Raw genomic sequence first — 24,861 nt, 5'->3', positions numbered from 1 at the left:
CACTAGAATCACTGAAACCCCATTGAAAATCCTGGCAACTTCCACCAAGGCCTGTTAAAAGTAGGTGAGGTAAGACACCAACTTGAGTGACTATAACACGAGGGGCACAGTAAATGCTTCCAATTTATTAAGTTAGAAGATTCCACGACAATGCCATAGATTTTCATGATGCATATGAATAGGTAAATATACTATAGTTGTTTCAAGGGCAGGCACATAAGTATACAAATATAAGAACGTGGGCCAAGAGTACTTCGATACCGATGCAGCTGCCCGGAGGCAGCTAAAGGATTTTAGACCCACATGGTGACGCGACTCGTTTATTGCGTTCAGTCAAACCTGAAGACATACATGATAAACATAAGACGTGCGTAGCACTACTAACCATTACTTACTGTATCAAAACCATTACTCGTATTCCTGACCGTCTTGGAGATACGCCCAATATTCTTGACCTTTTCCTGACCTCTAATCCTCCTGCTTATGCTGTCATCCTTTCTTCTCCGTTGGGCTCCTCCGATCACAATCTCATATCTGTATCTTGTCCTATCGCTCCAATCCCTCCTCAGGATCCCCCTAAGTGAAGGTGCCTCTGGCGTTTTGCCTCTGCTAGTTGGGCGGACCTGAGGAGGTATTTTGCTGATTTTCCTTGAAATGACTACTGCTTCCGTGTCAGAGACCCGTCTTTGCGTGCTGAGCGCATAACAGAGGTGATAGTGTCTGGCATGGAGGCGTACATTCCTCACTCTTTTTCTCGTCCTAAACCTTCTAAACCTTGGTTTAACACAGCTTGTTCTCGTGCTATACATGATAGAGAGGTGGCCCACAAAAGGTACTTAAGCCTTCCATCACCAGAATCTCATGCACTTTATATTTCTGCCCGGAACCATGCCAAGTCTGTTCTCCAACTAGCCAAAAACTCCTTCATTAACAGAGTGTCAAAACCTTTCAAGGTCTAACTCCCCTCGTGACTTCTTGCATCTAGCTAAAAATATCTCCGATAACTTTGCTTCTTCTTCTTTCCCTCCTTTATTTCAACCAGATGGCACCACTGCTATCACATCTATTTCTAAAGCTGAACACTTCGCTCAAACCTTTGCTAAAAACGCTACCTTGGACGATTCTGGGCTTGTTCCTCCCTCTCCTCCACCCTCTGGCAACTTCATGCTACCTATTAAAATTCTTCGCAATGATGTTTTCCATGCCCTCGCTGGCCTAAACCCTCGGAAGGCTTATGGACCTGATGGGGTCCCTCCTATTGTTCTCCGAAACTGTGCCTCCGTGCTTGCATCTTGCCTAGTCAAACTCTTTCAGCTCTGTCTGTCAACATCTACCTTTCCTTCTTGCTGGAAGTTTGCCTATATTCAGCCTGTTCCTAAAAAGGGTGACCGTTCTAATCCCTCAAACTACCATCCTATTGCTTTAATTTCCTGCCTATCTAAAGTGTTTTAATCTATCTTCAACAGGAAGATTCTTAAACATCACTTCACTTCACATCACTATCACTTCACAACCTTCTATCTAATCGCCAGTATGGGTTCCGTCAAGGCCGCTCTACTGGTGATCTTCTGGCTTTCCTTACTGAGTCTTGGTCATCCTCTTTTAGAGATTTTGCTGAAACTTTTGCTGTTGCCTCAGACATATCAAAAGCTTTTGATAGAGTCTGGCACACAGCTTAGATTTCTAAACTATCCTCCTACGGCTTCTATCCTTCTCTCTGTAACTTCATCTCAAGTTTCCTTTCTGATCGTTCTATTGCTGCTGTGGTAGACGGTCACTGTTCTTCTCCTAAATCTGTTAACAGTAGTGTTCCTCAGGGTTCTGTCCTGTCAATCACTCTCTTATTATTTATTAATGATCTTCTAAACCAAACTTCTTGTCCTATCTACTCTACTGGCTTTCCTTACTGAGTCTTGGTCATCCTCTTTTAGAGATTTTGGTGAAACTTTTGCTGTTGCCTCAGACATATCAAAAGCTTTTGATAGAGTCAGGCACAAAGCTTAGATTTCTAAACTATCCTCCTACGGCTTCTATCCTTCTCTCTGTAACTTCATCTCAAGTTTCCTTTCTGACCGTTCTATTGCTGCTGTGGTAGACGGCCACTGTTCTTCTCCTAAATCTGTTAACAGTAGTGTTCCTCAGGGTTCTGTCCTGTCAATCACTCTCTTATTATTTATTAATGATCTTCTAAACCAAACTTCTTGTCCTATCTACTCCTACGCTGATGATACCACCCTGCACTTTTCCACGTCTTTTCATAGACGTCCAACCCTTCAGGAGGTAAACATTTCACGCAGGGAAGCCACAGAACGCTTCTGATCTTTCTAAAATTTCTGATTGGGGCAGAGCAAACTTGGTATTGTTCAATGCCTCAAAAACTCAATTCTTCCATCTATCAACTCGATACAACCTTTCAGACAACTATCCCCTCTTCTTCAATGACACTCAACTGTCCCCCTCTTCTACACTGAACATCCTCGGTCTGTCCTTTACTTATAATCTGAACTGGAAACTTCACATCTCATCTCTAGCTAAAACAGCTTCTATGAAGTTAGGTGTTCTGAGACGTCTCCGCCAGTTTTTCTCACTCCCCCAACTGCTAACTCTGTACAAGGGCCTTATCCGTCTATGTATGGAGGATGCTTCACATGTCTGGGGGGTTCCTCTCACACTGCTCTTCTAGACAGGGTGGAATCAAAAACTTTTCGTCTCATGAACTCCTCTCCTCTAACTGACTGTCTTCAGCCTCTCTCTCACCGCTGCAATGTTGCATCTCTAGCTGTCTTCTACCGCTATTTTCATGCTAACTGCTCTTCTGATCTTGCTAACTGCATGCCTCCCCTCCTCCCGCGGCATCGCTGCACAAGACTTTCTTCTTTTTGTCACCCCTATTCTGTCCACCTCTCTAACGCAAGAGTTAACCAGTATTCTCAATCATTCATCCCTTTCTCTGGTAAACTCTAGAAATCCCTGCCTGCTTCTGTATTTCCACCTTCCTATGACTTGAATTCCTTTAAGAAGGACGTTTCAAGACACTTATTCATCAGTTTTTGACTACTGCTTTGACCCTTTTATGGGACTGGCATTTCAGTGGGCATTTTTTTTTTATTGGATTTTTAATCTAATTTAAAAATCTAATAAAAAAAATGCCCACTGAAATGCCAGTCCCATAAAAGGGTCAAAGCAGTGGTCAAAAATTGGTGGATAAGGGTCTTGAAACCTCCCTCTTGAAGGAATTCAAGTCATAGGAAGGTGGAAATACAGAAGCAGGCAGGGAGTTCCAGAGTTTACCAGAGAAAGGGATGAATGATTGAGAATACTGGTTAACTCTTGCGTTAGAGAGGTGGACAGAATAGGGGTGAGAGAAAGAAGAAAGTCTTGTGCAGCGAGGCCGCGGAAGGAGGGGAGGCATGCAGTTAGCAAGATCAGAAGAGCAGTTGGCATGAAAATAGCGGTAGAAGACAGATAGATATGCAACATTGCGGCGGTGAGAGAGGGGCTGAAGACAGTCAGTTAGAGGAGAGGAGTTGATGAGACGAAAAGCTTTTGATTCCACCCTGTCTAGAAGAGACAGGGTGGAATCAATAGGTCAGCGATAGTTCCTGGATGACCCATGTGTCTTATCTACCCTACACGCCATGTCATCAACTTTACCACATAAACACGATCTTACCCTTGGGTCAGCGATAGTTCCTGGATGACCCATGTGTCTTATCTACCCTACACGCCATGTCATCAACTTTACCACATAAACACGATCCTCACTACCTTTATATAGCTAAGCTGTCCAAAGCTAATCCTTCTCACACAACTTCACTACTACAATTAACTACTATAATGAATTCAGCTTCCTGAATCTCTCTTCTAATTAACCTTAATGTTTTACATGCCTCATATTAGTCTCTCACCGCCAGCCTCACAGGACCTTGTGAGGCGGCACAGCTGGCGATTACACTCCCCTCATTTACTTAACCTCCATAGTACTGGAACTTAAGACACTACTAACTTATTACACTAGTTCACATTAACTCTCATAACACAGAACATGTTATTTAGCATACATTTGTTTGTTCTTCCATCATTACTTCCATAACACTTCCAAAACCGCTAGCATCACTGTTGGCGGTAACAGGTAGCATGAAATAGTCAGAGGATGGAGGAGAGAGAGGAACAAGCCCTGAATCATCCAAGGTAGTTTTCAGCAAAGGTTTGACCAAAGAGTTCAGTTTTAGAAATAGATGAGATGGATGTCGTGCCATTAAGTTGAAATAATGAAGGAAAGGATGAAGAAACAAAGTTATTGGAGATGTTTTTGGCTAGATGCCAGAAATCTAGAGAGGAGTTAGATCTTGAAAGATTTTGACACTTTCTATTAATAAAGAAGTTTTTGGCTAGTTGAACAGACTTGGCATGATTCCGGGCAGAAGTATAAAGCGCATGAGATTCAGGTGATGCAAGGCTCAAGTACCTTTTGTGGGCCACCTCTCTATCATGTATAGCACGAGAACAGGCTGTTTTAAAATAAAGTTTGGAAGGTTTAGGACGAGGAAAAGAGTGAAGAATGTACGCCTCCATGCCAGACACTGTCACCTCTGTTATGCGCTCAGCACACAGAGACTGGTCTCTGACACGGAAGCAGTAGTCATTCCAAGGAAAATCAGAATAATACCTTTTTAGGTCACCCCAATTAGCAGAAGCAAAACGCCAGAGGCACTTCTGTTTTGGGGGATCCTGAGGAGGGATTGGAGCGATAGGACAAGATACAGGTATGAGGTTGTGATCGGAGCAGCCCAACGGAGAAGATAGAGTAACAGCATAAGCAGAAGGATTAGAGATTATGGAAAGATCAGGAATGTTGAGCGTATCTCCAAGACGGTCAGGAATACGAGTATGGTGTTGGACGGGAATTGTTATTTGGTGACGCGGTGACTACGTCTAGGGAAATTCCGGCAGCTGGGGAAAATATTTCAGCAGTCTATGGAGTAGTTAAAGGGTTTTAGTGCTTTGTGAAGTGACAGGAATGTCATATATTGATGTGTATAACCTGTGAGCAATAAGGGAGGCGATATGAGAGCCTGAGTAAAAGGGGGAATCTATTGTGAGTGAGTGTGGGAATTATCCTATGTTGGTCTAGGGTAGAAATTTGTTCCCTAATTTCCTTTAAGGTATACTACCTCAACTTGTTTGTGAGTTAACATTATTATTAATATATACTGTTATTATATAGAATAATTGTGTTTTCTATCCCATCATTGATCTGGTATTATGGTGATTTCTGGCGTGTTGTGGCAAGGTAAGGATTATGTGAGAAGGTTTAATAGCTGGCGATTTCGGATAGGTCGGGTAGGTATTCGAGGCCTTTAAAAATCCAGACCTTCAAAACTTTCTGGGATCAGTGTAACGTCCACTTTCTTGGAGAGATAACCGGGATCGTGACAGAGGGAACAGAAAAGGGACTACTTACTGTCTGTTGCCTCAGACACCTATGTTTCGGTGAGAAAAAGATGAGGTCTAGTAGAGGAGAGATGGTGTTCTACAAATTGAAAATTAGATCTAAGGCCGCGAATGTTGCATAAGTTAAAGAAAAAGTTGAAAGGGGTTGGGTTTCAAGACACTTATGGCCTATTTCACAGTCGCTTCCTGTTGCTGTTATCGTTACCTATGAGTGGTGATGTCCACCGCCAACAACAAATCCAATTTCACAGACGTTTTTTCGCGGCGTTGTTTTGAGCTTTACCAGAAATCGGAACCTTTGGTAACTTTGGCTTGGGAGCTGCTGGGTCTCCCCAGTGGAGCTTACCAATGCATTTATTTCTTGCAAATATCACAAGTTCTTATCCTCTTGTACTTTTTTTTCATTTTCTAAACTGTATATTAAAATCATTTAACAATACAAAAACATTTTGTAGGTTATAATAATAATATGATAGAATTTAAGAAAAATTTGGATGGCGGCGTGAACTCAGTTCACCAGCTGATGAAAATTTAACTACCTGTCGCCCTTATTTCATCTGCTACGCCTCCTAGGTTAGAAACTGTAATAATCTTCACATACGCATAGGATGTATGGAATTTGTCATCTAAGAGGAATAATTATTAGATAATATTGAAATATCACCATTTCCAGCAGAGGGCTAGGCTTGCTTCCGTTAGGCTAGGTTTAGATTAATTCAGTTCACTAACCCCTTCTCGGCGGAGGATCTATACAGTATACTATATAGACGTTTCGAAATTGGCACTTTTGTCGGCGCGTCTATATATAGACGTTTGCTCTCATTTGACCACACTAGATTGTAGCATGATCTATATATAGACGATTCCTTACTACTTACTACCAAAATTAATAAAATAAATCGGTATTTGGCATTTCAAATCCCCTGACTTGCCGACATTGCCCCTCAAGGAGTCACAGCTTGTGCTTTGTCGGTAGTGGATGTGCTACTCACATCAGCTAGCACTGAGAGCCTTTTTCTATTTTCTTTTATTATTAGTCTATCATGTCACCGCCGTGGTACAGTGGAACTGCGCGCGCTTTGGGGGCCAAGTGGTCACCAGGCGCACGGGTTCGCATCCTGGCTACGGTCCGAGGGTAGGAAGGGCATCCACTCGGGGTAACGGTTCCCAAATGCCAAATCCAAAAGTCCTTCATCAGGAGACACCGTCTCAGCCCTAACAGACTAGGGAAAACTAGACGTAAAAAAAAAAAAAAAAAAAAAAAAAAAAATTAGTCTATCATGTCAAGGAGAAAGAGACCTCTTAAGCTGGAAGATATTACGGCTTTGGTAGCTGAGGATATAGATGCTGATTTTTGGATGATTTTGATGATTCTGATTCATCTACTGTCAGTACTTACACTGATACAGAATCAGTCTGAGGTTGAGCCAGATGACCAGTCTGATGCTGAAGAAGAAACAGACGCTGATGATAATATTCAATGTAACTGGCAAAGTCAATCAGCTGTTGACAGAGCCTTTTCTCTACGGGAGATAGTGGTGTAAAACTTGTCCTGGAAGATGACCAGTCACCTTTAGAAATATTTAATGTTTTTTTTGATGATGAATTGCTGGATCACATTGTATCAGAGACCAATAAGTATGCAGCAAAAGTCTGTGATGAAAAAAGGAGAAAGGGTAAAATGAAGAGAAAAAGCAGAGACTTGTTATGGAGAGATACTAACAAAGGAGAAATGTATGCATTCCTTGGATTGCTGCTTTTACAAGGAATTGTGAAAAAGCCATCTATCTAGTCATATCACTCTACCAATCAGCTTATTGCTACTCCTTTTTTTGGAAAATGTATATCAAGAGACAGATTTGCTCTTCTCCTAAAGTACCTGCATTTCACTGACAATGAGGATAACAGTGACCCTACATACAAGTTCAAGGAGGTCCTGGATATTCTCATACAAAGATTCAAGTCATCTTATGTTCCAAAGCAAAATGTAAGCATTGATGAGTCTCTCCTGCTCTGGAAAGGTAGGCTAAAGTGGAAGCGATATATTCCACTAAAACGAGCTAGATTCGGCATAGAAAGTTATATCTTAGCTGAGTCTGATACTGGCTATGTTTGGGATCTTTTAGTCTACACAGGAAAGAAAACAAAATATGACTTTGAAATAGAAACCTTGTCAGATGAAAAAGTGGAAACACTTACAAAGCCAACTAAGATAGTTTTGAGACTAATGCAGTCCCTACTGAATCAGGGCTACATTCTGGGAGTTGATAACTTCTACACCTCACCAAAATTGTTTGAAATTCTTCTTGACAACAAAACAGATGGAGTAGGCACTGTGAGATCCAACATAAAATGATGCACATGAAATGGAGGGATAAGAAATATGTGAACATGCTAAGCACAGTATAAGAGGATTCTATGGAAGAGGTAACAGTAGCAGGGAAGCAAGTAAGTAAGCCAGATTTGTGCATCAAATACAGGAAACATCACATGGCTGGAATAGATAAAATGGACCAAATAATCTCCGTACAAACATCAGCTCGGAAGGGTGTGAAGAAATATTAGAAGAAAATATTTCTCAGATTGCTGGACATTGCATCACTTAACTGCCATGTTATTTACAAAGCAAATGGTGGACGGAAATGTTTCCTTGACTTCAAGCTACAGTTGATTGAGATAATCTCAAAATATGCTGGTGACATCTACCTCCTAAGGAAGCCTAGTAGTGATCTCTCTCTCTCTCTCTCTCTCTCTCTCTCTCTCTCTCTCTCTCTCTCTCTCTCTCTCTCTCTCTCTCTCTCTCTCTCTCTCTCTCTCTCTCTCTCTCTCTCTCTCTCTCTCTCTCTCTCTCTCTCGGGCCATGTCCAGCACGACTCAGTGGAAGACATTTCATTGTAGAGACAGGATTCCATGATGAGAATAGTGATAAAAAAGTCCAAAGACACTGTGCCTATTGTGCTCTACTCAAAAAGAAGAAAAGAAGCATATACAGCTGTGATGTGTGTCAGCTAACACTGTGTGTTGTCATGCTTCAAACCACACGGTAGCAGCTTTGCCTAAAACTGAATAAGTACAAAAAGAATACGTAAAACAAATGAAAAAAAAAAAAAGTTGAGGGAGGGAGGGTAAACCACATCCAGGTCACAAGTCCTGGACATTGCCTTTGCAATGAGTGTGAGTGACTCTAAACCTTCATATAAATGTATCAATATACATATAACCAACCAAACTTAAATAAGATCTATATATAGATTCAAATGTTTGTTCAGTTTTGCGGCAGGGTCTATATATAGACGTCAGTCTGGAATGCCCACTTGCGGGGAAACTATATATAGATTTATGAATGAAAGTCGACACCGTCTATATATAGACGATTTTCTTTTTGGTAGTACATACATAATTTAACTGCTAATCCTTTCAATGGGTAGATCATGATTAATAAAAAAAATAAAAAATAAATAAATAAATAAATAAATGAATGATAATTATAATGATAATAATAATAATAATAATAATAATAATAATAATAATAATAATAGTAATAATAATAATAATAATATTTTTGCTGAGAAATAAATAATCATTGTCTCAAAATTAGTAAGCTTTCCATAAAACCCCAAATATTTAATTCTAACAGTGTATGTGAACAGCATTGAGGAAGAGAGAAATAGATGATTTATTATGTGCATGGGTGGCATACGCAGAGTTTGGCGAATGTTAGATAGATATTTCAAGGGAAGAATTTAAATCACAAAATGTAACCATGTTTGCAATAGATGAATATGGCATGTTGAAAGCACCATGATGTATTTCGATTTTTCATGCCTTTCTCTCTTTTAGTACTGGCGTGCTCAGTTCTTTTGTCATGAATTGACTCATTTTGTCTAATAAGAGGGCTCCGGCATACCAACATTACCTAGTCAGAGGTATTCGTTTTGTTATGATCGTAACCGGGTTGGGAAATACCGAAACCACGAAAACAACGACTGTGATTTTTTTTTTTTTTTTTTTATGGAGGAGAGACACTGGCCAAGGGCAACAAAAATCCAATAAAAAGAAAAATGCCCACTGAAATGCCAGTCCCATAAAAGGGTCCAAAGCGGTAGTCAAAAATTGAAGGATAAGTGTCTTGAAACCTCCCTCTTGAAGGAATTCAAGTCATAGGAAGGTGGAAATACAGAAGCAGGCAGGGAGTTCCAGAGTTTACCAGAGAAAGGGATGAATGATTAAGAATACTGGTTAACTCTTGCGTTAGAGAGGTGGACAGAATAAGGGTGAGAGAAAGAAGAATGTCTTGTGCAGCGAGGCCGCGGGAGGAGGGGAGGCATGCAATTAGCAAGATCAGAAGAGCAGTTAGCATGAAAATAGCGGTAGAAGACAGCTAGAGATGCAACATTGCGGCGATGAGAGAGAGGCTGAAGACAGTCAGTTAGATCAGAGGAGGTGATGAGACGAAAAGCTTTTGATTCCACCCTGTCTAGAAGAGCAATATGAGTGCAACCCCCCCAGACATTTGAAGCATACTCCATACATGGACAGATAAGGCCTTTGTACAGAGTTAGCAACTGGGGGGTGAGAAAAATTGGCGGAGACGTCTCAGAACGTCTAACTTCATAGAAGCTGTTTTAGCCAGATAATGAGATGTGAAGTTTCTAGTTCAGATTATAAGTAAAGGACAGACCGAGGATGTTTAGTGAAGAAGAGGGGGACAGTTGAGTGTCATTGAAGAAGAGGAGATAGTTGTCTGGAAGGTTGTGTCGAGTTGACAGATGGAGGGATTGAATTTTTGAGGCATTGAACAATACCAAGTTTGCTCTGCTCCGATCAGAAATTTTAGAAAGATCAGAATTCAAGCGTTCTGTGGCTTCCCTGTGTGAAATGTTTACTTCCTGAAATTCAGCGTTGGATCGAGGTGTTGGTAATGCCTGTTACCAGGTTAGTAAGGATCTTGCTTGGGAACGTTACCAAGCGAGTATGAAATCGGCCCCTAGGGTCGATACCAGAAGAGCAGTCTGGTAAGTTCACAACACCCCCTCATCAGGTGCTTCACACCTCACTGGGAGTAATTATCGTTTCGGCAGGCGTCTACTGCCTTCTCCCTTATACAGGTGATGGGGCTGTGAAGTTAGTGAAAATATAGTTTATCATTTTGTACAAGACTTTGACAGTAGTCACAATGCTCTGATGAAGACGTATCACTTATGCATATCCTTTTCCCATATGAAAATAACCCCATCCCTGAAATTAAAGACTACAGTCTCAATTCTCGCGGCACATCAGACACCCACTCCAGCATTTGTTTAGAGTATCTCAGATCATCCATTCTCATCACATGACTGAAGTATGTTACCTTTCTCCCTTTTATTAGATTACTGATCGACCAATAGGCACACCCCACCCCTCGAGCAGACTTATGAAGCTTCCGTGTCTGGGTCATTAAAGCAGGACATTGCTGGGATACTGGTATACAAGGGTAACACATTTATACAGAAGTGCCAGTCAACAAGACGGCAATACAAGTCAGTGATTTTGGAAAGATAGTGACCGAGTTATGTACAGTTTGCAGAGTACAGAATATGAACATAATAGTAAAAAACAACTCTTCAGTCGCTGCATTTCCTGGTGTTTTCATATCCATTCACATGTTTTTAAGACTATATTGTGTTTCACATTGTCATTTGCTGGACAATTCTCTCAACAGAAGAATTAATCATGAAGAGATGAGTGGAAAGGTATTACGAGAACTTGGGCCAAACCAGAAGTACTGTTGAAGTGAAAATAATAGTACTCCTGCTTAAGTCAGCGGTTCCCTCCCACAAGAGGAGACTATCAGCAAGCTACTCGATTACAAAATTGTTTATCCTTTAATTCCGTTTTCTTTTATATACTCACCATAGAGAATGGATTATACATAAGCTAACTCATGCAAGATACATACGTAGATAGGACAGCCCCTACATCTACATACCTATTTACCTATTTACATACATAGATATTTAAATATCTATCTATCTATCTATTATCCACTGTAGATGGTTTAGTTACAAGAGCCACGCTGAATATCTTTCATCTTTTGCCGTCTCTTTATTCTCCGCCATTTCCTGACACACATGGATTCCTTTCTCTCTGATATGATGATATGATTGATCGAGTGACGCCTCTTGTGTCTCTTTTGACTGATCGAGTGACGCCTCACGTATCTCTTTTGATTAATCGAGTGACGCCTCATGAATCTGTTTCCCATTACTGGAGTCTGCCACATGCAGGGTGTCCCGAAAGGAAAGTAACATATTCTCAGATATGAAAAATCAGGTCATTCTAAGTCGGTAATATTCAAAGGTCAAATATTTCTAACGTCGTGGCTTAGAAGTTACAGGACATTTTTAATTTATTTGAATATGAACGCGCTTAAAAATGGCGAGGGGAAAGTGGGTGGGTGAGTGGGAGAGGGCAGCAGTGATAGGGGTTGGCATCACGAGGATGTTGCTTGATTGCACATCAAGGTTTTCTTAAATAAAGTTATAATGGGATTCGAGACCGCAGTGTATCGTTGCAGCAAACAATACCTAAAACACAAGGAATGCCATATGGCAACACCGGCCAACTTGACATTGCAGGATGTCCCGTGTGCACTGCAGCAACTTGTTATTAATGTGCGCTCATATTGAAATGTCCTGTAACTTATAAACCATGGCGTTAAAAACATCTAACCATGGAATATTTCCGACTTACATTGACTTCTTCTTTCATCTCTGAGAATATATGACTTTCCTCCCGAGACACCCTGTATATTAGGAGCAGTCAGGATCAATGGTTAGAGAGCCTAGGAATAAAGTCACTAGCTCACTGTCCGTGGCTGCAAGGCACATCTGTACCTTGCAAACTATGCTATTTTACAAAACAAGGACCATGTTTCTTCACTACTGACCACAACTTCAGGAGAGACAAAACAATTAAAGGTGGCTACACCGGACTGACAGACATCACTACATTACCAATAACGGCCAGAAGATGAAGGAAATGCCTTAACAATGCAACGGTAGGCTACATTACATCAAAATTATCTCTGTGGCACTTGGAAATAGTTCTTCTGAAAGGTCAAAGCTTTTAAAATATGTCCAAAGTTTATCAATAAAGTAAGAGTGATAAGATAAGGTAAACAAAAAGGTTATTCATCCATGTACATAATGTGACTACCTGTTTGTAAGAGGCGTATGCTATGTATGTAAATTTTAATAATGCCCAGGACTGTGAGGGTATCGTTGTTTATAATAGCCCACCTCACCTTTGAGATACATCTGTCTCTGGATCACTAGTCCTGAAAGTTCTCTCTCCATGATTATTATATAATTAGTTTCAAAGGGCACAGAGATGATAAGGGATTCTTTTGCGTGTGTTCCCGAAGATGATACAACCATGAGTGCGGCCCTCCAGTAACGAAAAATACTCTTCTAATCACTACGTATACTGTTATCATGATACTATTTCTTCATATTTAATTATAATGATATGCAATAATACAAATTATATTACAATCGATATTACTGCATATCATTAAGATAATATGTGAACTTTAAAGTATAGTTACGTGATATAATGAGTAGGCTACTGCACATCTGGTATCGTTTAGTTAGCCTAGTACATTGGCTAATGAAGTGGCACATTGAAACTTATAAATTGACCTCTTCACACACTAACCATCTAATGTGGCCCTGTTCACTCAAAAAGATGAGCACCACAGACATACATAATGTTTGTTTATCTTTCAGCGGGATCATGAACGAGCCCTTCAAATTCCATTATCCTCCACTAGAGACTTAAAAAAGTTCGAGATAAGTCACCAAGATGTAAACAATGCGGGCCAAACTTACATTTATCTTTACAAAGAAGAAAAGTGGAGACTTGAGATACTCACATAATTCTTGATAGGTCCACAGATCGTCGGTACTCGGCTCTCTTTATAACGGTGACAGGCGCGGCAGCACAGGCAGCACAAACATGTAGTCAACTTAGCTCGTTGCGTAAAAATCGACTAGCTGTGCATTTCTTGAAGCAGTAGTATTCTTAAGACACCTCTTGATCTTAATGCTTCCACACCCAGTCCTTTAAATTACTCAGATGAGTTTTAAATAATTCCGTGAACGAATCTATCGTGGTCAGATTACATAGGTAGAAATAGGTAAAATACTCGTAGGTAGCATTCATAACTCAATTAATATGTGAAGAAAGTTTCGAATTCGTTAAATAAATACTTTAAAAGCGGCCATATTCCACTAGTAGAAGTACTTCACCTTAAATTCAGTTCTTCTTGTAGAGAGCATGAGAATTAAATTAAAAGTGTAACGAAAACAAACATATGAATATAAAGTTTTCATTCATAATTGCAACGAATATAGTCATAAATGCAGCGCTGACTTAACATAGTCTAAAGTTATCAAAAGAGAGAGAGAGAGAGAGAGAGAGAGTCTGTCCCCAATTTCAGCACTTGAAGAGTTTCTCCACCTCTCTTTCCCTGCATATCTCGTTCTCGTAATTCCGTGCGCGCGTCTGTGAGAGTTTACCATGAAAGAAAACTTGTCCGATGCCACACTTTCCCTTTTCATATTTTGCATGCCTTTCCACCACCCCAGACTCACCATCACCACCACCACAACAGCAGCAGCAGCAGCAGCAGCTCATAAAAGTTTACATCACTCGAGGAACGCTCCCACAGTGTTGTTGTTATGTAATAAGCATGGTAATATTAAGCACCACTATGGACAAGTGAATATATTGCCGCTGCCGCTGTCTTGATGCTGCTGTGAGGGAGAGAGGAAGTACCGACCTTGAGCCACTGATGCGAAAACAGACGCGCGCGCGCGCACGAGACGCTTCCGCGCGGGAGAGAGAGAGAGAGAGAGAGAGAGAGACCTCCAGTGTGCGACTATCTTCGTTATAGTGAGGGTGCAGGTGGTACAGCTCTCCGTATTCATTCCCTCTCCTCCACTTCCTCCTTGCTGTGAGGTAAGACCAGCGCGTTGTTCTTTGTTTTGCAGTTATATTGAAAGTGTGTACTTAGCGAGCTTTTGGTTAGTTAGTTATTTTTGTATGTGTGGCAAATATACTGCTGCAAGATAGAAGAAAAGGGATGTTGGAAAAGGTAGCACCAAGGATGGGCTTTCCCTAACTTGTACGGCAGCTTTCTTGACAGTGGATGTAAGAGTGGAATATTCTTTAGTTTGCGTGTTGTTATAACTGTTTTAAGACTTGTGTTGTTATTACGTATGAGTGAATTTGCCTGGCGCACTCAACACCGTTTGTCTTAGCCGTGTACTGTACTATATGCACGTTTGTCTTGTTTTCATGAACTGTTTGATAATGCATGAACGTTTGATGAGACAGTGAAATTTTCCGTGTGCGTATTTTCACATGTTGAAATCTGAAGCTTTGCCGTGTTTTTTTTTTTATTTCATTATTGTTATTTTTATTATTCTTTTTTTTCATACATTTGTTTTCATTATTTTTATATGTGAAAAGAGACGGCGAGTTTACTTCCCGAATGGTTTCGCTTTTCGAAACGTCGTGAAATAAACTGCGTTTCTTTCCACCTCTACCTCCATTATTATCATTATTATTATTACAACCACCACCACCACCACCACCATAGTCCACTATAGTCCGTTCACCTAAGCTAGATTCCTGGCACCTAGGCGAATTTGTAAGCTCGCAGCTGATTGGCTGCACCATTCTCTCGCTAGAATTCACGTCAAGCATGCTCCAGTGAGAAATGTTTTATATTGTATGCCATAACTCACTTCATATATGGGATGGCCAGTTTTTGGTTGACACCATCTGACTCAGTAGTGACTGTAGAATCAAGATGTACTGTAAAAACTGGACAAAATAAAAAGAAAATGGTATTACGACGAGTTGAATTTTGAAGATGTAAAAAAACTAAAATAAATAAATGTTTATAAAATGTTCTACTTATGTTTGCTATTTTCAACAGTTGTTCATTGAATGTTGAAATATATCATTACATTACGTAGAAAAAAAAAAAAAAACTCGTAAACACAATGTAATCAGAATGCAGATAAAACTCCGCATATTGAAAACACAGTCATTTATAGCAACATGTCACTCGCCAGCAGCAGCAACACTGCGAGAACCTTCCAGAATTGTGTGTGTGTGTGTGTGTGTATGTGTGTGTGTGTGTATGTGTGTGTGTGTGTGTCTATATATATATATATATATATATATATATATATATAGATATAGATATAGATATAGATAGATAGATAGATAGATAGATAGATAGATAGATATAGATAGATAGATAGATATGCATTTATGGGTGGGCTGGGATTTTAAGGTTGTTAGGGAAAATTTGTCTCACAACATCTCAGTTTTCATGAATGAATTAAATTCAAACTTGTAATAAAAGTTTATGGAAGAGAAGTGTATTAAAACAGCCTCCATTACATGAAACACCTTTGCTTTTCTGAAGGAAAGTTACACATTTTCATTGTAGTTCTTTTGGTAGGCTTTTATTGATTAAAAAAAATTATTATTAGCACCATAACCCAACCTGCCTAAGTAAATTAGGCTTTGAAGAGGACTAAGGCAATCTTTTGATGCAACCTTGGAGGTATTATGGGAGAAGTGTGCATGACGTCACGAATGAAAGGCCAGCGCGCTATTGGTCCACTGTCACCCTTATACCCTTAAACCCAAAACATTACCAGCTATGCATTAAAAGTATAGGGAAACATTGGGCTTCCACTCCTATTTCCTGTTTTTTTTTTCTTTTTTTTTTTTTTTTTTTTTTTTTTTTTTTTTTTTTGCTGTTGCTTCCAGGCCGCTTACCATATCAGTAACCACAAAAGACTGCAATTGTGATGTTGTGCCGTGCCACCAGGATTTAGACGGCAAATCAGATCATGCAGTGTTTTCCTACTTGGGTGGGAAGCTGTCCTTAGGGTGGACATATAGGTGGATGTGATCATGTCCACATATACATATACATGTCCATATAGATGAACGAGAATAAATAAACTGTATCAGATGAAACATGGCCTGAAAACTTATTTTTCTTGGTATACTATCTCTTAACCCAGATTGATCTCTTATAGAATAATTATATATTTGCTTATTGGTAACTGACCTTATAGAAAATTTCATTCTCTCTCTCTCTCTCTCTCTCTCTCTCTCTCTCTCTCTCTCTCTCTCTCTCTCTCTCTCTCTCTCTCTCTCTCTCTCTCTCTCTCTCTCTCTCTCTTTCTCTCTCTCATTTTTTATGTATGAGGGACACCGGCCAAGGGCAAAAAGAAAAAATCTAATAATAAAAAAAAAAGAAAAGAAAAAAAAGCCCACTGAGATGCCGGTCCTCGAATAGGATCCGAAGCGGTAGTCAAAAATTGAAGGATAAGTGTCTTGAAACCTCCCTCTTGAAGGAGTTCAAGTCATAGGAAGGTGGAAATACAGAAGCAAGCAGGGAGTTCCAGAGTTTACCAGACAAAGGGATGAATGATTGAGAATACTGGTTAACTCTTGCATTAGAGGGGTGGACGGATTAGGGGTGAGAGAAAGAAGAAAGTTTTGTGCAGCGAGGCCGGAGGAGGGGAGGCATGCAGTTTTTTTTTTTTTTTTTTTTATGTAGGAAGGATACTGGCCAAGGGCAACAAAAATCTAATAAAAAAAAAATGCCCACTGAAATGCCAGTCCCTTAAAAGGGTCAAAGCAGTGGTCAAAAATTGGTGGATAAGTGTCTTGAAACCTCCCTCTTGAAGGAATTCAAGTCATAGGAAGGTGGAAATACAGAAGCAGGCAAGGAGTTCCAGAGTTTACCAGAGAAAGGGATGAATGATTGAGAATACTGGTTAACTCTTGCGTTAGAGAGGTGGACAGAATAGGAGTGAGAGAAAGAAGAAAGTCTTGTGCAGCGAGGCCGCGGGAGGAGGGGAGGCATGCAGTTAGCAAGATCAGAAGAGCAGTTGGCATGAAAATAGCGGTAGAAGACAGCTAGATATGCAACATTGCGGCGGTGAGAGAGGGGCTGAAAACAGTCAGTTAGAGGAGAGGAGTTGATGAGACGAAAAGCTTTTGATTCCACCCTGTCTAGAACAGCAGTATGAGTGGAACCCCCCCAGACATGTGAAGCATACACCATACATGGACGGATAAGGCCCTTGTACAGAGTTAGCAGCTGGGGGGGTGAGAAAAACTGGCGGAGACGTCTCAGAACACCTAACTTCATAGAAGCTGTTTTAGCTAGAGATGAGATGTGAAGTTTCCAGTTCAGATTATAAGTAAAGGACAGACCGAGGATGTTCAGTGTAGAAGAAGTTAGCAAGAACAGAAGAGAAGTTGGCATGAAAATAGCTGTAGAAGATAGCTAGAGATGCAACATTGCGGCGATGAGAAAGAGGCTGAAGACAGTCAGTTAGAAGAGAGGAGTTGATGAGACGAAAAGCTTTTGATTCCAATCTGTCTAAAAGAGCGGCATGAGTGGAGCCTCCCCAGACGTGAAGCATACGTAAAAGGACGGATAATGCCCTTGTACAGAGTTAGCAGCTGGCGGGGTGAGAAAAAACTGGCAGAGACGTCTCAGAACGCCTAACTTCACTGAAGTTGTTTCAGCTAAAGATAAGATGTGAAATTTCCAGTTCAGATTATAAGTAAAGGACAAACCGAGGATGTTCAGTGAAGGGGACACTTGTGTAGGATTTCTGTAGGATTTTAGACCCACACGGTGACGCGAATTCTTTATTGCATTTGGTCAAACCTGAAGACATACATAATAAACATAAAACATGCGTAGCACTACTAACTATTACATACTGTATCAACATAACGTATCACTAATTATGAATTATGCTAATTAGGGCAATCAACCCCTCGTAATACAGATGTGGAACTCACGTGTTTGGGGTCTTAAGGAGGCCTGTCACCAAGCAACACCTGCGTCTGTATTGTAGAGGTCCGATCTTTCCTGGAGTAGTCACACTCTAACTCGGTGGCGGTACAAAGGGATCTATCCCTCCGGGCTTCGTTCTTGCTGGCCCTCAGAGCCTCATGCCAGCCCGTCTTACCCTTAGGTCAGCAATAGTTCCTGGGTGACTCATTCCTCTTACGGAGATCCCTCTGTGTCTTATCTATCCTTCACGCCATGTCATCAACTTTACCACGTAAACACAACTCTCACTACCTCTCTACAGCTAAGCTCTCCACAGCTAGTTCCTCTCACACATCTTCACTACTGTGATTAACTACTGTAATGAATTCAGTTTCCATAATCTCTACTCAAATAACTTAGTTTCCTTAGTGTTACCCATGCTTCATATACTAGTTCACTTCAACTCTCATAACACAGATCATATTTAGCATACACTTGCTCAACAACAACTTCTTTCATCCGCTCGGCGATCTTTCACCCGCTCAGCGGTAACAGTTCGGTGTCGTTGAAGGAGAGGGGATAGTTGTCTGGAAGGTTGTATCGAGTTGATAGATGGAGGAATTGAGTTTTTGAGGCATTGAACAATACCAAGTTTGCTCTGCCCCAATCAGAAATTTTAAAGAAATCAGAAGTCAGGCGTTCTGTGGCTTCCCTGGGTGAAGTGTTTGCTTTCCAAAGGGTTAGACGTCAGTGAAAAAACGTGGAAAAGTGCAAGGTGGTACCATCGGCGTAGGAGTGGATAGGACAAGAAGTTTGGTTTAGAAGATCATTGATGAATAATAGCAAGAGAGTGGCTGAAAGGACAGAACCCTGAGGAACACCACTGTTAACAGATTTAGGAGAAGAACAGTAACTATCTGTCACAGCAGCAATAGAACGGTCAGAAAGGAAACTTGAGATGAAGTTACAGAGAGAAGGATAGAGGCCGTGGGAGGGTAGATTGGAAATCAAAGCTTTGTGACAGACTCTATCAAAAGCTTTTGATATGTCTAAGGCAACAGCAAAAGTTTCACCAAAATCTCTACAAGAGGATGACCAAGACTCAGTAAGGAAAGCCAGATCACCAGTAGAGCGGCCTTAACGGAACCCATACTGGCGATCAGATAGAAGGTTGTGAAGTGATAAATGTTTAAGAATCTTCCTGTTGAAGATAGATTAAAAAACTTTAGATAGGCAGGAAATTAAAGCAATAGGACGATAGTCTGAGGGATTAAAAAGGTTATCCTTTTTAGGAACAGGCAGAATGTAGGCAAACTTCCAGCAAGAAGGAAAGGTAGATGTTGACAGACAGAGTTGAAAGAGTTTGACTAAGCAAGGTGCAAGCACAAAGTCGCAGTTTCGGAGAACAATAGGAAGGACCCCTTCAGGTCCATAAGCCTTCCGAGGGTTTAGGCCAGCGAGTTCATGGAAAACATCATTGCGAAGAATTTTAATAGGTAGCGTGCAGTAGTCAGATGGTGAAGGAGAGGGAGGAACAAGCTCTGAATCATCCAAGTTAGAGTTTTTAGCAAAGGTTTGAGCGAAGAGTTCAGCTTTAGAGATAGATGTGATAGCAGTGGTGCCATCTGGTTGAAATAAAGGAGGGAAAGAATAAGCAAAGTTATTGGAGACGTTTTTAGCTAGGTGCCATGAGTCACGAGAGAAGTTAGATCTTGAAAGATTTTGACACTTTCTATTGATGAATGAGTTTTTTGGCTAGTTGGAGAACTGACTTAGCATGGTTCCGGACAGAAATATAAAGTGCATGAGATTCTGGTGATGGAAGGCTTAAGTACCTTCTGTGGGCTACCTTTCTATCATGTATAGCACGAAAACAGGCTGTGTTAAACCAAGATTTGGCAGATTTAGGTCAAGAAAAAGAATGAGGAATTTACGCCTTCCATGCCAGACACTGTCACCATTGTTATGTGCTCGGCACACACACACACACACACACACACAGTCTCTGTCACGGAAGCAGTAGTCATTCCAAGGAAAATCAGCAAAATACCTCCTTAAGTCCCCCAACTAGCAGACGCAAAACGCCAGAGGCACCTTCGCTTAGGAGGATCCTGAGGAGGGATTGGAGTGATAGGACAATATACAGATATGAGATTGTGAACGGAGGAGCCCAACGGAGAAGAGAGGGTAACAGCATAAACAGAAGGATTAGAGGTTAGGAAAATGTCAAAAATGTTAGGAGTATCTCCAGGACGGTCAGGAATACGAGTAGGGTGTTGCACCAATTGCTCTAGGTCGTGGAGGATAGCAAAGTTGAAGGCTAGTTCACCAGGAGGGTCAGTGAAGGGAGAGGAAAGTCAAAGCTGTTGGTGAACATTGAAGTCTCCAAGAATGGAGATCTCTGCAAGTGGTAGGAGAGTCAGAATGTGCTCCACTTTGGAAGTTAAGTAGTCACAGAATTTCTTATAGTCAGAGGAGTTAAATGAGAGCTATACAGCACAGATAGATTTAGTTTGAGAGTGACTCTGTAGTCGTAACTAGATGCTGGAAAACTCAGAAGATTCAAGAACGTGGGCACGAGAGCAGGTTAAGTCACTGCGCACATAAACACAACATCCAGCTTTGGATTGAAAATGAGGATAGAGAAAGTAGGAGGGAACAGAAAAGGGGGTACTTTCAGTTGCCTCAGACACCTGAATTTCAGTGAGGAAAAGAAGATGAGGTTTAGTTGAGAAGAGTTCAATCTGTTCTACAGATTGAAAATTAGATCTAAGACCTCAAATGTTACAGAAATTGATGAAGAAAAAGTTGAGGGGAGTGTCAAGACACTTAGGGTCGATACCAAAAGAACAGTCCAAGCTGGGGACATTTGTGGTCCCCTCCCCAGATGATGGCTCCGAGACTGGTGTAGCAGTCGCCATGATGATTTTGAATTTTGAGTGAAGGTTGTGTGTGTGTGTAATTAGGTGCTTGTAGTTTTGTGTGAAGGAAGAGAGTTGTCTTTAGAGAGCAGACTGTGACTGCCACCTTGTATTGTGAGGTACAAAGGGAAACGTTCAGTGAGGTCACAGCGGGGTTTAATGATAAGTTCACAGTACCCCATGATCCAGTGCTTTAGACCTCAGCAGTAATTATCGTTTCAGCAGGTGCCTCCTTCTGTGATGTTATACAATAATGTAGTACATTTAATTAATTTGAATAATATATTCTGTAAATTGTAACTACTAATGTAATTAACACTTCTTTTTCTTACTTATATATATATATATATATATATATATATATATATATATATATATATATATATATATATATATATATATATATATATATATATATATACGAGTATATATATATATATATATATATTTATCATATGAAAGGTGATCTCAAATAGAATAATTATACACTTGCATATTGCTTATTGACTTACATGAAATTTCTCTCTCTCTCTCTCTCTCTCTCTCTCTCTCTCTCTCTCTCTCTCTCTCTCTCTCTCTCTCTCTCTCTCTCTCTCTTTGCCATGTGATATTAGGTTTTAGAGCACTTAATTAGAATTACGTGTGATATGTCACTGTACACTTAAACGGTATCTAATTTTTTTGTTTTTTTTTTTGTTTTAGTATTCGTGCCTTATCGTGCAATAAACAATGAAAAACAATGTTTTTACTACCATTTCTCCTTGAAACGTCTGGTGTGTTTGTTTCGACATTTTGGTTATTTGGCATAAACACCATAGATACAATAGATCTACATACTCGTATATAGGAAACTATAATGTATTCTTCGTAACTCAAGTTATCAATTCTTTTTTTTTTTTTTTTTTTTTTAGTCTAGTATGCAAAAAGAAAGTGGTAAATTCCCATAGCTCAACACGGGCGATAACAATGTTTTGGGTCTACCTGCTGATCGTAAGCTCTGCCCACACTCGATAAGCTCCGCCCACTGCCTTCACTTGGATGGGAGCGGAGCGGGAGACCGTCTTCCGTATATTATAGCTCAATGTTTGTAACATAACCCAGGCTCCCTAAACCAAATTAGGCTTTAAAGAGGACTAAACCAATCTTTTCCTGTAAAATTACATTACTGTGGGAGAATAAACATAATGGAATTAACAGATACATAAAAAAAGAGGACATTCTTCAGATATAACATTATGCTGACCATTAATTAATCAACAATTTTGAATAAGTTTATTTTTATCTGTAGCAGGCATAGTCCTGCTTAACTTCAGCAATTTTGGGACGTGACGTCTTAATTTAAAAGAGAGAGTGCAATTACTATGTAACTGCCACCAAAAAAAAAAAAAAAATGCTGTTTTCATCTTTCCACGCCTTTTCTTTATCAATGAACAAGTATTTTACATACAGGTTTCAGTCACCCCTGGCTAAGTCACTAACAACTATGAAAGAGGATGTGAACCCTCATAATTCTTATGAAAGAAAATTATGAGTTTTCATAACCATGAGTACAATAATTGTGGTTCTATTTATGAATTTTTATGAGTACCGTCCCAGTTGTTTGGTGTCTAATTTCACTCTCCCGCCACACGCCACGCCGTGTAGCGCCGCCGTGATGGTTCCGGCGAGTGACATGTTTCCTATAAATGACTCTGTTTTCAATATGTGGAGTTTTTTCTGCATCTGATCACATTAACGTGTTCACGGGAGTTTTTGTCTACGTAATTTAGTGATATATTTCAATATTCAATGAACAAATGTTGAAAATAGTGAGAATAAGTAAAACATGTTATAAACTTTTTTTTTTTTTTACATCACATTTCATCTCGTCGTAATACCATTTTCCTTTTTATTTTGTCAAGTTTTTACAGTACATCTTGATTCTACAGTCATTGCTAGGTCTAATGCTGTCAACCAAAATTGGCTATCCTGTATATGAAGTGAGTTATGGCATACAATATAGAAACATTTCTCACTGAAGCATGCAAAATGTAGCATCACGCGAGTGCTAGCGAGAGAATGGTGCAGCCAATCAGCTGCGAGCTTATAAACTTGCCTAGGTGCCAGGAATCTAGCTTAAGTGAACGGACTATACCATCATCATCATCATCACAACCATGTTTTATTTTATTATTATTATTATTATTATTATTATTATTATTATTATTATTATTATTATTATTATAGTTATTATTTTATTATTATTATTATTATTATTATTATTATTATTATTATAATTACCATCGCCTCCACCGTCACCACCACCACCATCATCATCACCATCATCTGTATATTATTATACCAGTAAAACACCTCGATAGGCGATTGACAAGCGAAGCGGTCAGTAACCCAAAATAAACAAAAATAACTTAAAATAACTTAACCTAACCTAAATTAACTTAGTCATTCATATATAATAGTATAATAATGAAAAGTGGAAGCAAGCCACATATCGCGAAATGGGGTTATATTCAAATCACTCTAGCTGAAAACTGCGAGAGCATTATAATTGTGGTATATACCGTTGGATAGGAAATTTCATTGTGCATTCAGTGGTATGTCTCCTCTCTTGTTGAGCCAAACAAAAGTTGATGAAAATTGCAGGCAGCTGAAGTTATTTACAAAATCGAATTTTTGACTGTTATACTTTTTTTTAAGTTACCCATTGAATTCTTATTAAATTGATAGAATTGTAGTATTATATGGTGCAAATTTCGTTACAATCGGCAGCATAGTTCATGAAATATTAGCGTTTGAATGGCGTTACGGTAGGGCTGCTATGGCCCGGGAAACTTGGCTAATATTCGAATCACTCTAGCTAAAAACTTTGGGAGATCCGAATGGTTATGGTATATACTGTTGGATAGAAAATTTCATTGTGCGTTGAGTAGTATGTATCCGGTCTTGTTGAGACAAAAGAAAATTGGTGAAAATTGCAGAAAACTGAGGATCATTTTACAAAATAACATTTTCGACACCCTTCTACTTTTTTTAAAATTAGCAATTTACTTTAAACAATAGAAGAAATAAAAACTATATAATATAAAATTGATAGAGTTATGTTATCGTATGGTGCTAATTTCGTTACGTTCGGTCGTGTAGTTACGAAGATATTAGCATTTGAATAGCGTTACGATCGGGCCGAGCCGCGCATAATGTAACTCCAACCTCAATAGTAAACTTCGCTTCGCTCGTAATTATTATTATTATTATTATTATTATTATTATTATTATTAATTTTATTATTGTTACCACCGCCACCACCACCATTATCATCATCATCAGCAGCAGCAGGAGAACCACTTCTTTATTGATTTAAGGTTTCAAAGCCCGTGTCATATCGTTTTTCGCAAATAAAGCATTAACAGAGCGTAGGGCAAGGATGCTATTTTGGCAGTGGATGTTTGAGATCCCGATCTAAGTAGCAAAATTATGCTTTGGTATCATATGTGGATAACGACGGCAATTATAAGAGTAAATTTAAGTTAAACTTAGCTAAAATTTACAGGCACTGGTAGCGAAACTAGGGTCCACTTTTTTAAACGTCGTATTAGTAATTACGAAGCAACAAGT

General features: G+C 39.7%; 1 protein-coding gene and 1 long non-coding RNA gene across 2 annotated transcripts in view; one reads left to right on the top strand and one right to left on the bottom strand.

Moving 5' to 3' along the window:
- LOC135111316 (uncharacterized) overlaps window positions 1–13,784 on the bottom strand; it is a 109,801-nt gene extending 96,017 nt beyond the window's left edge. Inside the window, exon 1 of the long non-coding RNA XR_010273692.1 lies at window positions 13,370–13,784. This is a non-coding gene — a long non-coding RNA (uncharacterized LOC135111316). The remainder of the gene's footprint in view (window positions 1–13,369) is intronic.
- Window positions 13,785–14,368: 584 nt separating this feature from the next.
- Window positions 14,369–24,861, top strand: part of LOC135110932 (guanine deaminase-like) — a 32,333-nt gene continuing 21,840 nt past the window's right edge. Inside the window, exon 1 of the mRNA XM_064023618.1 lies at window positions 14,369–14,457. The gene's annotated coding sequence lies outside the window, so the exon portion shown is untranslated. The remainder of the gene's footprint in view (window positions 14,458–24,861) is intronic.

Source organism: Scylla paramamosain, chromosome 21, assembly GCF_035594125.1.
Source record: "Scylla paramamosain isolate STU-SP2022 chromosome 21, ASM3559412v1, whole genome shotgun sequence".
NCBI lineage: Eukaryota > Metazoa > Arthropoda > Malacostraca > Decapoda > Portunidae > Scylla > Scylla paramamosain.
Note: the sequence above shows the minus strand (reverse complement) of the source record. Positions and strands in the feature narration are given on the sequence as shown.